This window comes from Pipistrellus hanaki, assembly GCF_964339955.1.
Source record: "Pipistrellus hanaki genome assembly, chromosome: 19".
Taxonomy (NCBI): domain Eukaryota; kingdom Metazoa; phylum Chordata; class Mammalia; order Chiroptera; family Vespertilionidae; genus Pipistrellus; species Pipistrellus hanaki.
The window spans coordinates 2,383,052-2,399,389 of record NC_140521.1 but is presented as its reverse complement, the minus strand read 5'-3'; the positions used below and the strand labels follow the sequence as shown (position 1 = coordinate 2,399,389).

Sequence of the window (16,338 nt, the reverse complement as noted above, 5' to 3'; positions counted from 1 at the left end):
TTTGTGCCGAGCGCCCCCCCCTCACCGAGCGAGGATGCACGTCCCCCCTTCCCTATTTATACACCCCCCCCGCCGCCGCTCCCCCCGCTTCCTGCCCCCCTCCCCATTCTCCAGCTCCGCCAATGCTGGCGCAGCTGAGCCCCCGTCCGGCCCCCGCCTCCCCACCCCACCCGCGGGGCCAGGGGCTGCAGCCTCGGCCCCCCCGGACCAATGCAAACGAAGCGCCGAGCCAGCAAACCAGGTCCCACTGCCCCTCCCTCCGTCCCTCCCTCCCCGCCGAAAAGTGGCTGTGTGTGCGGACCGGTGGGGGAAGGGGGACCGAGGGGTGCAGATCTGGGCCCCCGGTCCCAGCTTTCGATGTGCACCCGTAAGGGTAACGGGCTTCGGCCGCCGCTCAGAGCCCACCTTTGATGCGCGGAAAACCCAGAAGTCGCCTTCCCGCTCCCAGCCCCAGAGAGCCCGGGGTCCTGGCTGGGGGGCAGGCCGAACCTCCGGAGCTGCCCCTGCACCCCGCGCACCCACACATCCGAGGGGGCTGAGCGTCCGGGAGCTGGGGAGGAGAGGCCATCGTCCCGGCTCTCCCCCCCGCCCCCGCGCCGAGCCCTGTGCCCGGGGAGCGGGCAGGCAGCAGCGCAGGGAGGCGGCCGCACAGGCGCGGGGGCGATGGGCAGGGGCAGGGGGCCGCGCGCACCCCTGCACTGGCCCCTGGAGAAGGGAGGGTGCCGGGGGCCTGGGGAGCGCCCTCCGGCCCGCTGAGGCCGCAGCATCCCCGGCGGCCCCGGGCGCTCGGGCCACAGGCCCCGCGGGCAGGCCTGGGCGCTTTGTCCCCGCTCGGCCCCGGAGGATGCCGCGTGCGGGCGGGACCCTGAGGTCTGGCTGCCGCCGGGGAGACGCCGCCGCCGCTGGGCACCGGGGCTCGGAGCTCCGAGCTGCAGGCGCCGCGTGTGCGGGCGGGAAGTTCCCACAGTTGCAAAGAAGGAGCGAGTTTGGGTTCCAAACTTTCCACGGTTCCCAACTCCAAACCGAGCGCTTCCATTAGGAGCCGCGGAGGAGGGGGCGGGGGAGGGGAGGGGAGGGGGGCATTCTGGGGATCCGCGTGCAAATGATCGGCCCGGCTCCCAGCTCCACTCGGGATTCCCGCCGCCGCCGCCGCCGCCGCCTGCCCGCTCCGCGCCGGGCCACGCGCGCCTCGGGGGCTTCCGCGGGTGCCGTCGCGGGAGGACCCGAGTTCGAGAACCCCGCCTCCGGGTTACTGTGGTCTGGCTCCGGCCAGAGGGCCTCTCTGAGCCTCTGGGTTAAACAGTTTGCCTCCCGGATGTGTACGCCGGCGATGGCAGCACCTGTCTCAGGAAGGCAGGATCCGAGGGTCTTTGCTGGATGCCTCTCCTTTCACACCTCCGCCCTTCCCCGGGCGTAGTGGGTGCTAAAAGCCTGTTGGAGAGAGAGAGAGAGAAATGAAGCTTAGAAACTTGAGGAAAATTCCTGGACCCGGAGCCAGGCTATTTGTGTTTGTTCTAAGCCACAACCTGCTGTGTCGCCTCAGGCTGCTGCCTTAACCTCCCTGAGCCAGAGCTCAGAGACTCTTGGGTGGGTTCTGGAACCGCAGTTTTTCGTGTGTGTGTGTGTGTGTGTGTGTGTGTGTGTGTGTGTTCCAGAGTGCTGCAGGGAGTAGCCACAGAGAGATGAAAGGGATTGAATTACTGAGGGCCTTTTGCTGAACGCACATCCTTCCTCCGAGGTGGACACAGCCATGTCCATTCTACCCACGGAAATGGGTGACCTGCCCAAGGCCAGACAGTAACCCACCCGGTTAACTTGAGTACGCCCCTGCCTCACCAGTGGCTTCTGAACCCACTTACTGGCTTGGCTCCTCCGGAAAGGAAGAACCGGCTCTCCGTCTGCTGTGCCTGGAAAAGGGTGCCAGCCCTGGCCAGTGTGGCCCAGTGGGTTGGTTCCTTCCTGGTCAGGGCGCATGCCCAGGTTGCAGGCTCAATCCCTGGAAAAAAAGGGGGCTGTGACAGGCTTCATCCCAGAGGGTCCACCCTATGACGATAGGTGCCCGTTGCTCTGAGGGAGAGGGCGATGCATCAGCCCATTTTGCAGACGGGAGGCCTGAGGCTGAGGGAATCTGAAGTACAGCCAGAGGCAAACCCATACTCCCGCTCTGCACATCGTATTCCCGCTGCATGTCACCTTGGCAGCATGCCTGCACAGGACTGCAGTGACCTCTCACCTTCCTCCATGGCCCCACCTTCAGTCCTGCCCTTCTCTTAGGCTCCCAGAACTCCGTTCTGTAACTTCAGGCTTCCAGGCATTCTTAAAGGACACTGAAGTGATATTCCCACGAAATGTAACCTTTTTAAGGTGTAATCCAGAAGCACATATTACATTCACAATAGATGCAAACACGACCTCTATCAAGTTCCAAACATTTTTGTTGGTGGTCAGCAAACTGTGGCTCACGAGCCACATGCGGCTCTTTGGCCCCTTGAGTGTAGCTCTTCCACAAAATGCCACGTACCCTAATTAAGTGAATAACAATGTACCTACCTATGTAGTTTAAGTTTAAAAAATTTGGCTCTCAAAAGAAATTTCCATTATTGTCCTGTTGATATTTGGCTCTGTGGACCGATGAGTTTGCCGACCACTGCGTTAACTCCAACGAAAATTGCCGCACTCCACAGTCCCCCCTCCAACCCCTGGCAACCAGCAGTCTGCATTCTGTCTCTAAGGGTTTATCTGCTTCAGATTAAGATGACCAGACGTCCCGATTTTTAACAATTTGTTCCACAGCGTTTTAAAAAAGTCCAGATTTTTTAAAAGATTCGTTTAAATCTTTTGGTCTTTTTTAAAACGCCGCAGGACGCAGGACAAATTGTTAAAAATCAGGGCATCTGGTCACCTTACTCTAGATATTTAATATAAATGGAATCATACCATATTGGAACTTTTTTAATAAATATATTTTATTGATTTTTTTACAGAGAGGAAGAGAGGGGGGTAAGAGAGCTAGAAACATCAATGAGAGAGAAACATCCATCAGCTGCCTCCTGCAAACCCCTCACTGGGGATGTGCCCGCAACCAAGGTACATGCCCTCGACCGGAATCGAACCCAGGACCCCCAGTCCGCAGGCCGACGCTCTATCCACTGAGCCAAACCGGTTTCAGCAATATTTGGACTTTTGAGTCTGGCTTCTTTTACTTCCCATAGTTTGTTTGAGGTATCCGTACTTCATTTCTTTCTATGGCTGAATTCCATTGTGTGGGCACCACCTTCTCCTTATTCATCCATTCATGGCCTGTAGGCTGTTGTGAATAGTGCTGCTATCAATATTCGAGTACAAGTATTTGTTTACGTACCTGTTTTCAATTCTCTTGGGCAGTGTTTTTCAACCTTTTTTGGGCAAAGGCACACTTGTTTCATGAAAAAAATCACGAGGCACACCACCATTAGAAAATGTTAAAAAATTTAACTCTGTGCCTATATTGACTATATATAAAGTAATTCTCTTGAATAGGAATCAAATAAACACAAAGAAAGTATTTTATAATTACTTTATTATGAAATATTAAGTAAACAAAATAGTGAAAAATTATAAAATTCTTGTCTTGTCTGCACCTACGGCACACCAGGCAACATCTCTTGCCGCGGAACAGCGGTTGAAAAACGCTGCTCTTGGGTATATACCTACAAGAGGAATTGCTGAGTTGTATGACAATACTAGGTTTAAGTTTTTTGGTTTTTTTTTTAATACATTTTATTGGTTTTTTTACAGAGAGTTAGAAACATCAATGAGAGAGAAACATCGATCCCCACCGGGGATATGCGCGCAACCAAGGTACATGCCCTTGACCAGAATTGAACCCGGGACCCTTGAGTCCGAAGGCCAACGCTCTTATCCACTGAGCCAAACCGGTTAGGGCAGGTTTAACTTTTTGAGAAGTCCTCAAACTGTTGAAAACAGCAGCTGCAACCATTGCACATTCCTACCACACAGGTGTTTTTGCAAGTAGTTTTAGAGCTTGTTAAACCTCCCATTTTATGAATGAACATGCTGGGGCCCAGAGGGATTAAGTACCTTGTCTAAGGTCACACAGCAGGGTCCAGACTAGAACCAAGCTTTCCTGTGTTTCTGGCTCTCCGTCCACTAAGAGCCTTTGACCCTCCATCAGAGATCCAACCACCTGCCCGAGTTGTTTGACCAACCTGACCAGCGATCAGCTGAGTTAACCATATTTATGAAGTTCCTTTCCCCCCTCAACATCTGTGGGAAAGCCCACTACAGTGTTCTCAATTTCCGGGCTGCACCTTGAAAAGATGCAGAGCTCACAACCCCTGTGTCTGTCTCCTGCTGCCGGCCTGGCTGGCCCTCTTCGGTTGTCATGGAAACCACACACCTCCGTTTTGGCAGTGCACCAGCTGGACAAGGAACTGAGAGCATCCTTATCTCCTCCCAGGCTACGAGGAGCTGGTTACTCAGTCGCTAGATCCATATTTATTGAGCACATACTAGGCAATAGTTTTTTTTTAAATATATATATTTTATTGATTTTTTTATAGAGAGGAAGACAGAGGGATAGAGAGTTAGAAACATCGATGAAAGAGAATCATCGATCAGCTGCCTCTTGCACACTCCCTGCTGGGGACGTGCCTGCAACCAAGGCACATGCCCTTGGCCAGAATCGAACCCGGGACCCTTCAGTCCGCAGGCCGACGCTCTATCCACCGAGCCAAACCGGTCGAGGGCAGGGGTCCTCATTTTGCAGGCGAGGAAACGGCGGCATCGCCAGGCTGGGAGAGGAAAGGCGCGGCCCCAAGCCTGGCAAAGACAGAGCGGCACCTGGATGGCGGCCTGCTCCCGGCCTTCCCGCAGACCCAGGCTGCCAGGCTCCGTCCAGTGATTGGCCAGGAGCCAGGGCCTCAGCTGGAGGTGGTGATGGAGGGAAGCCCGGGAGAGGGGCCCCCTCATTTCTGCCAGACAACAACCAACACCCCGCTTGCCTCTATCAGGCTTGCTCCTGACCCTCCTCAGTGCCAGGCTGCGTTTGGCTTCCTAACCGCAGGAGTGACAAGATCACTCGCTGAGCAGTGCCGGCTCCTCCTGCGGAGGCACAGCGGAGGCTTTGGAGCCAGACACGCGTTCGGGGCCCAGCTCTGCCCCTTGCCAACAGCGGAGCTCTGGGCGAGCTGTGCCACGGGCTTATTCAGTGTCGTGTCCCCCCACACACACACACACAACCTTCCTGAGAGGTAGGATCATCGCCCCCTTTTTACAGGTCAGGTCCCTGGGAAGGTAGGGGGTCATCCAGGCCTGCACCGTGGAGGGTGGAGGCCCAGTCCTCCCCGACCCCAACCGCCAGGCTCTGTCCACCCACCCCGGAGCCTCCTTTGTTTCCTGAAATCGCGCTTCCTTTGTGGCAGGGCAGACGGTGCATGCCGTCGGCCCGCTCCGGAGGCCCCGCTCTCGGGGTGTCATCGAGGCCCCGCAGGAGCGGAGGCCCCGGCTTGTCCCCCAGCCCCGGCCCGGTTATCGCTGTGGCCGGAGCTGCGGTCTCCCAGGGCCGGCAGGGCCGCTGCGGGCCGCACTTTATCACGGGCCACGCTTCCTGCTTCTCTGTCACTGGCAGGACCTCAGCTCCCTCAGTTAATCAGCAACAAAAAAGAAAAAAAATCCTCATAGGCGATGGTTTTATATTTTCTACCTGCCAGTCGGTGAGGGTGTTCTTTTTTTTTGTTCCCGGTTAACTGAAGGAGAGTGAAGGTCCCACTGGTGGCATGGGGGCAGGAAACATGGCAGATGATAAATCACTTCTCTCTCTCCCTCTCTCTCTCTCTCTCTTTCTGTCATACACACACATACACACACACACACACACACACACAAAAGGCAAATGGCCAACCACACACACACACACACACACAAGTGGCCACCTTTGACAGTGAAAGTCAACATCCTTAATAGAAAAAGAATTCTTTTAAAAATATATATTTTTATTGATTTTTTTACAGAGAGGAAGACAGAGGGATAGAGAGTTAGAAACATCAATGAGAGAGAGAATCATCGATCAGCCGCCTCCTGCACACCCCTCACTGGGGACCTGCCCGCAACCAAGGCACATGCCCTTGACCGGAATCGAACCTGGGACCTTTCAGTCCGCAAGCCGACGCTCTATCCACTGAGCCAAACCGGTTTCGGCAGAAAAAGAATTCTTAAAGATATTAAAAAATAAACACCCCGAAAATCAGGGTCTTTGTCCGAGAGCTTTGGGTATCAGCTATTCAATGCCTTCATTTCGCAGACCCAGACTGGAAGCAGTCTGCCCCAAATCCAGGGGAACCCCGATCCCTGCTACAGGGGTAGTGGTTACTAGTGAGCACTGAGGAACCCGGCAGGCCTGGGTTCAAATCCTGCCTGCCCACTTGCCAGCTCCTGAGGTTAGCCTCTTTTCTGGGTAAAGAAATCTGTCCCATAATCCACTGTGGTTGGTGCCTCTGCACCTTTGCTTCACTTCCTTCATTAGGAATTCCCCTCTCCCTGCATTTTTCTCTTCTGAAAAAACATCCTGCTCATTTTCAGTGGCCAGCTCAGATTTCAGCTCCTCGGAAGACTTCCGTCCCTCTAATCATTTGAATAGGTTAACACAGTCACAAACACATTCAAAGTTCACGTGGAGTGAAGTCTTTCTTGCTCTTTAGCTGGTCTTTAGCCCCGTATCTTTGACCTCTCCCTCCATTGACCTGACTCAGTGTCCAGCACGGGGTCTTGAAATGAATGGGGGAATGGTTATAAGATTCATTTCTGGGCCCTGGCCGGGAGGATCATCCCCATACGCCAAGGTTGTGGGTTTGATCCCTGATCAGGGCACATACAAGAATCAACCAATGATGTTTCTCTCTCTCTCCCTCCCACCCCCCTCTCTCTCATCAATAAATAAAAATAATTCATGTTTGGGATGAAACACTATGCAGCCATTTAAAATGATGTGGAATAATTTTGAAGAATATTCACAAAATTGTTGAGTTCAAAGAGTAGAGATCCTACTCGGTACAAAACAGTGGGATCCCAATTTTATCAGGAAAAAGGAAAATACACATAGAAAAAAATATTTGAGGAATTATAGTAAAATCTTATCAGCGGCATTAGTAATTTTTACGTGAATTTTTTTTCCTGCTTCTCCTTTTTGCGTTATTCTTCATTTTCCTGATTTTCTCCGTAGCCGTCTGTTCCCTTTGTAGTCATTATCAAGTAAATTTTTTGCGCTGTGGAACTTCTTATTCTCTTGGACCACCCCACAGGTCTGGGTGGTCAGAAAAGTGAGGGCTATTCCCATTTTAGAGATGCGCAGACTGAGGTTCAAGGAGGGTTTAGGACAGCGGTGGGCAAACTCATTAGTCCACAGAGCCAAATATCAACAGGACAATGATTGACATTTCTTTTGAGAGCCAATTTTTTTTTTAAACTTAAACTATATAGGTAGGTACGATGTTATTAACTTAATTAGGGTACTCCTAAGCTGGCCTTTGCTAAAAACTCAAGGGGCCAAAGAGCCGCATGTGGCTCGAGAGCCGCAGTTTGCCGACCACTGGTTTAGGGCTCTCCCCAAAGTCTGGAGCTAACGCATGGAGCCAAGCCTGAAACGCAGGTCCTCCCAAGGCTTGTTCTTTGCCTCCCGAGGGGAAACCCCCGTCACTTCCTGCATCCTCCTGGCCGGGCACATGTGGCATCTGAAGATCAGGCGAGGTGCAGAGGAGCCAGTGACAACAGACAGAAGGGACAAGTTGAATGGGGCGGGGGGAGCTGCGTCCAAGGTCAATGCCACATGCATACAAGCGTGTGTTGTCTTAGCCAAAGCTCTTTGCAAAGATCTATTCAAACCAGCTTACGTGAAGAGAACAGGAATTTACCCGAAGGGCGCTGTCCCATCGCACTGAACCCAAAAGCACTGGGGCCTCCGGAGGCCGCGGAAAGAATCCTGAGAATCGCGGTTAGAGCTCTTTTGGTTGCAAATAACAGAGTCAACTCAAGCTCTGTAAATACAAGAACTTTATTTGAACCCTAGTCGGTTTGGCTCAATGGATGGAGAGTGTCGGCCTGCCCACCAAAGGGTCCCGGGTTCGATTCCAGTCAAGGGCATGTACCTTGGTTGTGGGCACATCCCCAATGGGAGGTGTGCAGGAGGCAGCTGATAGATGTTTCTCTCTCATTGATGTTTCTAACTCTCTATCTCTCTCCCTTCCTCTCTGTAAAAAAAAATTTATAAAATATATTTTTAAAAATAATGAGAGAGAATTATCGATCAGCTGCCTCCTTCAGGCCTCCCTGCCCTTCCTCCCATGGAATTGAGCCCGAAACCTGGCATGGGCCCCGACTGGGAATTGAACCGTGACCTTCTGGTTCATAGGTAGATGCTCAACCACTGAGCAACACCGGCTGAGCTCAACTCAGGTCCCTTATAAACCCTGGTATCATCCCCCGTGTCTGGGGGAAAGGGAGAGAGTGCACCCTCTGTCTTACCACATGTGGGGAGCGAGCAGTTCTCAGAAAATGGATTGTTACGCACACGATGAGGGCTCTTCCTGAGGCAGCTCCATGCCACCACTGCTCAGCTTATAAACGAAGGGGCTAGCTTTCCTCTCTCCCACTGAAGCCCCAGAAAAACCGGGGTGTCGTTTTTCTCTTGCAAGGACATCAGGATGTAGAAACCTTGGTGTGCACAGACTAATCCAATTTGGCCGGCCTATTGAGCAATTCCCTTGAGCTGGGCCAGGCCTGACCGTCCGGAGATGATCAGATATCATCGCTGCTCAGTAGATTCCCGGCCACCCCTGCCCCCGATATTGTATTTCTGTCCGTCAGGTTCATTTAGAAACCTGTCATTTCCGACACAGCCCGCCTGGGAACGCCCAGCTGACTGCGTTAGGAGGCACTGCATCGCAGGAATGCATCTGCGTGTTGAGATCACAGGAACTCAGGGTGTGCTTGAGCTCCTTACTCCGAGTCATCCTTTTAAAAAAAAAAATTTTTTTTTAAATATATATTTTATTGATTTTTTATAGAGAGGAAGGGAGAGGGATAGAGAGCTAGAAACATCGAGCCTCCTGCACAGCCCCCACAGAGATGTGCCTGCAACCAAGGTACATGCCCTTGATCGGAATCGAACCCAGGACCTTCCAGTCCGCAGGCCAATGCTAGAGTCTAGCCACTGAGCCAGACTGGTTCCAGCCCTTTTTTTAATTTAAAGACACAAATACTATGGAAGGCCATGGGCAGTGGTGACGTTGGTACCTGGTTAGGATTTCCCAAGCCCTTTCCGAGGCCTGTCCTTACGGGGTGGGCACAGACCCGCCCACAACTGCTCTTACTTGTGGGAGAGAGGGGCTTCAGGGAGCAGCAAAGGAAAAGCTTTCACGCTTTCTTTCATCAGAGAATAGATATCATTCTATGAATTCATTAGAGAATGAGCTATAAGAGCTTGTGTTTCTCTGGATTTTTAAACCATGTTGGAAAAACTTAGAGCAGCCCTAAGCTGGTAGCTCAGTTGGTTGGAGCGTTTTCCCCACAGGCCAAGGGGCAAGTTTTTGGGTTTGATCTCCGGTCAGGGCACATACAAGAGTCAGCCAATGAATGCATGAGTAACTGGAGCAACAAGTCTATGTTTTTCTCTCTCTCTCTCTTTCTCCCTCCCAAGAATCAACCAATGAATGCATGAAAGTGGAGCAACAAATTCATGTTTCTGTCTCTCTCCCCCCCCCCTCCTCTCTCTCTCTAGATATAGAGTAGAACAGACAAAGGCAAATGAAGAAAAAGAGTGGGTAGCAGCCTTTGGCATGTCCAGGCGTGTGCTGCTGCTAATGTCACTTGTACCAAAGCTAAATAAAAGGTGCTGCTGCCTCGCCTGGGCTTTCTTCCTCTTCTTTAGCCTCCAGCCCCTCATTCCGAAGCAGAGATCCTGGCATTTGTCTGTTGGCTGCCCCCGGGGCCAGGGGTACAATTTGTGGGGTCCCATGCAAAATGAGTATGTGGGGCCCCTGTGCAAAAAAGCAGGGGATGCTGTTGAAAGCAGTGACATGTTGGCTTTGTCCCGTGGTCTCTTCCTATCGAGCTGTCATGGTGTGTTTTTTTAAATCTAGGTTTGTAGTCAAGATTTTAAAAAAAATATATTTTATTGATTTCTTACAGAGAGGAAGAGAGAGAGATAGAGAGTTAGAAACATTGATGAGAAACACTGATCAGCTGCCTCCTGCACACCCCCTACTGGGGATGGGCCCGCAACCAAGGTACATGCCCTTGACCAGAATCGAACCTGGGACCTTTCAGTCCCCAGGCTGACACTCTATCCACTGAGCCAAACCAGTTTCAGCTGTATTGTTGTTTTTTTGTTTTGTTTTATTTTGTTTATTTGTTTTGTTTTTCTGAAGAGAAGGCTAGGCCCTTTTATTTATTTATTTATTTATTTAAAAAAATATTTTCATTGATTTCAGAGAGGAAGGGAGAGGGAGAGAGAGAAACATTGATGATGACAGAGAATCATTCATTGGCTGCCTCCTCCATGCCCCCTACTAGGGATGGAGCCCACACCCCGGGCATGTGCCCTTGACTGGAATCGAACCTGGGACCCTTCAATCGGCAGGCCGACACTCTTATCCACTGAGCCAAACCAGCTAACGTTACGCATAGTTTTTTTAGTAGCTATGCAATGTTTCATATTGTTTCATTAATATTATTTCATGTACATGATGAGTTCTACTGTTCCCCTACTGATAAACATTGGGTTGTTTCGAGGCTTCATTTTTTAATCTACAGACAATATTGCCATAAACATTCTTATACTTACATAGCAATTATGGCATGGATTCCCCAAAGTGGGAATGCGGGGTCAAAGGGCATGTATGTCTTCAATTTTAGTAAAGATTACCACCCTATTCCCCAAAAAGGAATGCCGCAGTTCCCCTTCTCGGGAGCAAGGAACGAGAGTGCCTCTTTTGCCACATCCTTATTAGCACTTGATGTCACTTCTCTATTTTAATCAGTGTGACAGGGACAAATGCTACCTCATTGTGTCTCTCCGTGTCATTTCCCTGGTCTGTGGACTTGGGAAGCAGTTTTTCACATGTTTATTTTTTGTTTATTTATTTATTTATTTTTTAATTTTTATTGATTTTTTTTTTTACAGGGCAGAAGGGAGAGGGATAGAGAGCTAGAAACATCGATGAGAGAGAAACAACGATCAGCTGCCTCCTGCACACTCTCCTACTGGGAATGTGCCCACAACCAAGGTATTATACATGCCCTTGACCAGAATCGAACCTGGGACCTTTCAGTCTGCAGGCCGACGCTTTATCCACTGAGCCAAACCAGTTAGGGTGTGGTTGTTTTTAGTTGTTGTTTTTTTTTTTGGTGTGATTTTCTTCCTGGAAGGTGGTTAAATTATTAGAATGCCTGTTCCTATCAGGTTTGGTTTTAGGTTTTGTTTGGGAGAATCTCTTTTGGTTTCGTCCTTCAGTCCTAGGGGACTTAGTCCTTCATCCTTTGGGAGTCTCCACCGAATGCCCAGAATGTGTCCACCACGGCTGGGCTTGAGCTCCAGCATGCTCCAGCCCTGAGCACACTCTGCACCTTCTGTCCGGCTCTCCGCCTCGAGCCCTTGTTCTGTGCTAAGCCTCACAGTCTCACTCTGGACACACACAGCCCACAGCCCGGCCTTCTCTGACCAAAGACTCAGAGAAACGCCTCTGCAGGGACTTCTGCCTCCTTCCATCTCCCACTGAGCTGCTCCCCCCGCCTCTGAACCCTGACCTGCAAATTCCTGCCGCTTCAGCAGCCTCCAGCGCCAGTTCTGCTCCTCAGCGCAGGAAGGCTGCTCGTTTGCTTGGGACCCACCTTCTCCGCGGCAGCTGGGCGGGTGCACGCAGGCAGAAGGCCAGGACAAACACAGGGCTCATCTTGTCTGTTTCCCTTTTCTCGAGGATCAGAGCCTCTGCTGCCTATGTTTCCAATGCCTGAGAACAATGGCTTCTGATTTTGTTACGGTTTTTATTTTTTTAATTTAATTTTTTATTTAAAAAAATATATTTTTATTGATTTTTTACAGAGAGGAAGGGAAATGGATAGAGAGCCAGAAACATCTTTGAGAGAGAAACATCGACCAGCTACCTCCTGCACATCCCCTACCAGGGATGTGCCCGCAACCAATGTACATGCCCTTTACCGGAATCGAACCTGGGACCTTTCAGTTTGCAGGCCAACCCTCTATCGACTGAGTCAAACCGGCTTTTTTTTTTTTTTTTCCTTCATATTTAAGATCCAGCTAGATTTTTTAAAATACCCAATTTGACAATCTCTGTTTCTTAGAGTGGAATTTAGCATTTATTGTATAATAACAGATATATTGGATATTATTCCTTTCATCCTGGTTTTCTTCATTATTTCCTCTTTCTCCTTTTCCCTACTTTTGCTGCTTTAATCACATTTCCTTATTCTCCTGTTATTTCAGAACCTCGACTGTGCTTTTCAATGCTACCATGGTTACCTCCCTTCCCCTTGCTAACATGATAACCAAAGGTATATTTTTTTATTAGCATAACACAATTAAATTATGACTAAGCCTTTATTAAAAAAAATTTTTTTTTATTGATTCCAGAGAGGAAGGGAGAGGGAGAGTGAGAGAGAGAGAAAAACATCAATGATGAGAGAGAATAATCGATTGGCAGCCTCCTGCATGCCCCCCACTGGATACTGAGCCCGCAGCCTGGGCATGTGCCCTTGACCAGAATTGAAACCGGAACCCTTCAGTCCGCAGGCTGATGCTCTATCCACTGAGCCAAATCAACCAGGGCGAAATCATGACTAAGCCTTTAGAGCACATTTGTTTCTCTAGTCTCTCCAACTCTCAATGCCTCCCTTTTACCGGCCTGGATTGACATTTCTAGACCAGGGTTTTCATTCAGACTTCTTTTTGGCTTATTTCTTCTGTTTTGAGCGTACTTAGGGCAAACAATACAAGTTCTTAGACATTTTTAAAAATATATATCTTTTATTGATTTTTCACAGAGAGGAAGAGAGAGGGATAGAGAGTTAGAAACATCGATGAGAGAGAATCATCGATCAGCTGCCTCTTGCACTACCCCCACCGGGGGTGTGCCCACAACCAAGGTACATGCCCTTGGCCGGAATCAAACCTGGGACCTTTCAGTCTGCAGACTGACGCTCTATCCACTGAGGCAAACCGGTCCCGGCGTTCTTGAACATTTTTACAACTTTTTCAGAAGAAGGCTAATGAAGGGAAGTGAATTAACTTTTAGTAAAGTACGGTACTATATTGGTTTTTATCCAAAAAAATGACTGGCCATGTGGACCATACTCACAATCTCAGCGAGCAGAACGTGTGGTGATAATCACGAACAATGTTCTGTTTTGGGAGGTTCTTAAAGGTACACTCTCACTCCCTCTCACCATCACTTGTGGAGCCACAGGTGTGGGCTTCCCTCTGCTCTGCCTCTGCTTACCTGCCTGATCTGGTTCTCTCTCCCATCTAGGTCTTCCCAGGCCCATCTCTTCCCAAAACAGATGTGAGAGTGCCTTCCTTTGAACCCTACCTCGTTTATCTCTCTCCTGACACCTCACTGGGCTTTGTATGACAAGTTTGGGTATTTGCAGATCTTTACCCCTCTCCTCTTTTCTTGGGGAGCGGGCAGGTATCTTGGCTTTGTATTCCCAATGCCTAGCACAGCCCCTGACACACAATGCATACCGAGATGAAAGGATCAGAAGTACTTAACTATTGTATATGGGTCAAGGAATTACCCACATGAATGAAAAAATAAATTTAAAAAATCAGACTTTAACTTAGTGAAGGCTTTTGTGCACTTTCATTTTTTGCATCTATGAGCTAAGGTTTTTATAGAGAAGAACTGCCTTCATGATGCCCCATCTGCACATTCTTGAGAATTTCCTTTCTAAAAGCAAAGCATTTACCACTCACGGATGATATTAATAACTCCCTTTCATCTAGGGCTTCCCAGTCTTTACCGCTGCAGTATCCGGGGAATTTTGACCTGTTTGGAAGCTAAACTTGAAAAAAATGAGAACATGGATTTTTTTTTTCATGTATCATTATACTTCTCATATATATGGTGTCTGAAACAAGGTATAAATGCTCATTTAAAGGGAAAAAAAATACTAAAACCTCTTCTGCTTCTATAAATTTTTTTTCTGCCTTCTTTTTATTTCCATTTGTTTAGAAATATGTTTCAAGAGTTTGCTGTAGCTGCACTTTTGCTGGAAATACATCCTGCTCCTCCCTCGTGGGCTCAGGGGTTCATGGTGAGTCAGACAAGTCAAGAAGCAGAGTGATTGCACCCTGCTTGGGCCGAGAACCTGTGAGTGGGGAAGCCAGAGGCGGGCCCTCCTCAGCCAAGGAATGCTTCTCAGGTTATACCAATCAGAAAACTATGAAGATAGCTCTGGTCAGTTGTGCTCAGTGGTTAGAGCGCCAGCCTGTGGACTGAAGGGTCCCCGGTTCGATTCTGATCAAAGGTATATGCCAGGTTGCGGGCTCGATCCCCAGTAGGGGGCATGCAGGAGGCAGCCAATCAGTGGTTCTGTGTCATCATTGTTGTTTCTATCCCTCCCTCTTTCTTCCTCCCTGAAATCAATAAAGATATATTAAAAGAAAAGAAAACTATGAAGATGAGGAAGACTTAGGCTAGATATGAGTGGTGGAGAGAAAGGATGGGACCATGGTATGTCAGGCAGAAAAAACAAGTTCCAGAGAACCCTCCCACATCTGGAGAAGTATAATTACTTCCTAGTGGTTGGAGTGTCCTGGCAACCCATGAAGCTTTTGTCTTTCCTCCGTTTTATTTTTAATTACTTTGTTTGTTTGTTTGTTAGAAACACAGTGCCAGGCGTTGGTGGGTTAGCCATCATGCAGAGCAGGCCCTCTGCTGTGGTTGGTACGGAGCAGACCTGGGCTACCGAAGGCTCTTAGGAGCCTAAAGCCTCCCAACCCAGACCTTTCTTTCCTTCTTTTTTAAAAATATATTTTATTGATTTTTTTACAGAGAGGAAGGGAGAGGGATAGAAACATCCATGGGAGAGAAACATCGATCAGCTGTCTCCTGCACACCCTCTACTGAGAATATGCCCGAAACCAAGGTACGGGAATCGAATTTGGGACCTTTCAGTCTGCAGACCGACGCTCTATCCATTGAGCCAAACCAGTTAGGGCCAGACAATTCTTTTCTCTTTTTTCCAAAGATAGAGATGATTTATTAATCACTGTAACCAAAAAATATATCTATATGTACATGTATATATGCAGAAATAATGGGTCAGAGGATATTAAACCCAAGTGTTCACAATTTTATAGGTGGTAGTATTAAGGCTGAATTTCCCTTCTTCTTTTTTAAAATTTAAATTATTGTTAAAAATATTATGAGTCTCGGAGAATCCAAGATGGCTGCTCGGGTAGGCAACTAGCCGCAGCCGCACACAACAATTTTAATAAAATACAACTAAAATATAAAATGGACATTACCCAGAACTACAGGAAAGTCGACTGACTGGAAATCCTACAACAAGAAGCAAGGAGAAAACCAGAAGGAAGCGCGGAGGAGCTGTAAAAGCCTAAGGTACGGAGACACGAGGCGCGCGGAGAGGACGGAGCCGGAGAGGAGGGAGGCCGAGTGCCTGGCGGGCGTTCCCTAGCGGAAAGGAGATAAACACTCCGACTGTGCTGGGCCCCCAACTGCTCTGAACCCCAGTTCTGGGCCAGACCCCGGGGACTCAGGCTCAGCCATAGGGAGCCGGGCTGTAAGTCGGAACCCCGGGGTAGCGGAGAAAGGAGGTCCCGGAGGCGCGCACACTGCCCCCAGAGAAGGGACGCTCGGCTGTGCCGTAGGGCTGCCCTGGCGGGAAGGAGACTGGGGCTCCAGACTGCTCTGAACGCCACCTCCAACTCCACTTCCAACTGAACTGAACCCCAATACCGGGCTCATTGGGGGAGAGCATAGACTGTTTGGCAGCAGGCGAAAATCGAGGGCACCTTTCTCTCAGAGGCGCCGGCAGCAAGCACTGAAGGACCCGCATAGGGCGGGGCTGACGGAAGCCAAAGCTGCAGGCTCCACCCTGAAACCCCGTCCCATCTGTAACTGCGAAATGCGACAACAAAATAGATCACAAACGAAAGAAATGGAGGACAAAAAGCGTCTGGATATAGAGTTCAAATCTACGCTTATAAGGTTTTTCAAGAATTTCCTAGAAAAGATGGATAAGGCCTATGAGGATATGAAAAGAGATCAACTAGAATTAATAAGGAGTCAACAAGAAATGATA

The 16,338-nt window shown here is 49.5% G+C and overlaps 1 long non-coding RNA gene across 1 annotated transcript in view; it reads left to right on the top strand.

The window, feature by feature from the left end:
- The first annotated feature begins 14,241 nt into the window (after nt 1–14,241).
- LOC311613596 overlaps nt 14,242–16,338 on the top strand; it is a 4,342-nt gene continuing 2,245 nt past the window's right edge. The window contains exon 1 of the long non-coding RNA XR_014793485.1: nt 14,242–14,325. This is a non-coding gene — a long non-coding RNA (uncharacterized lncRNA). The remainder of the gene's footprint in view (nt 14,326–16,338) is intronic.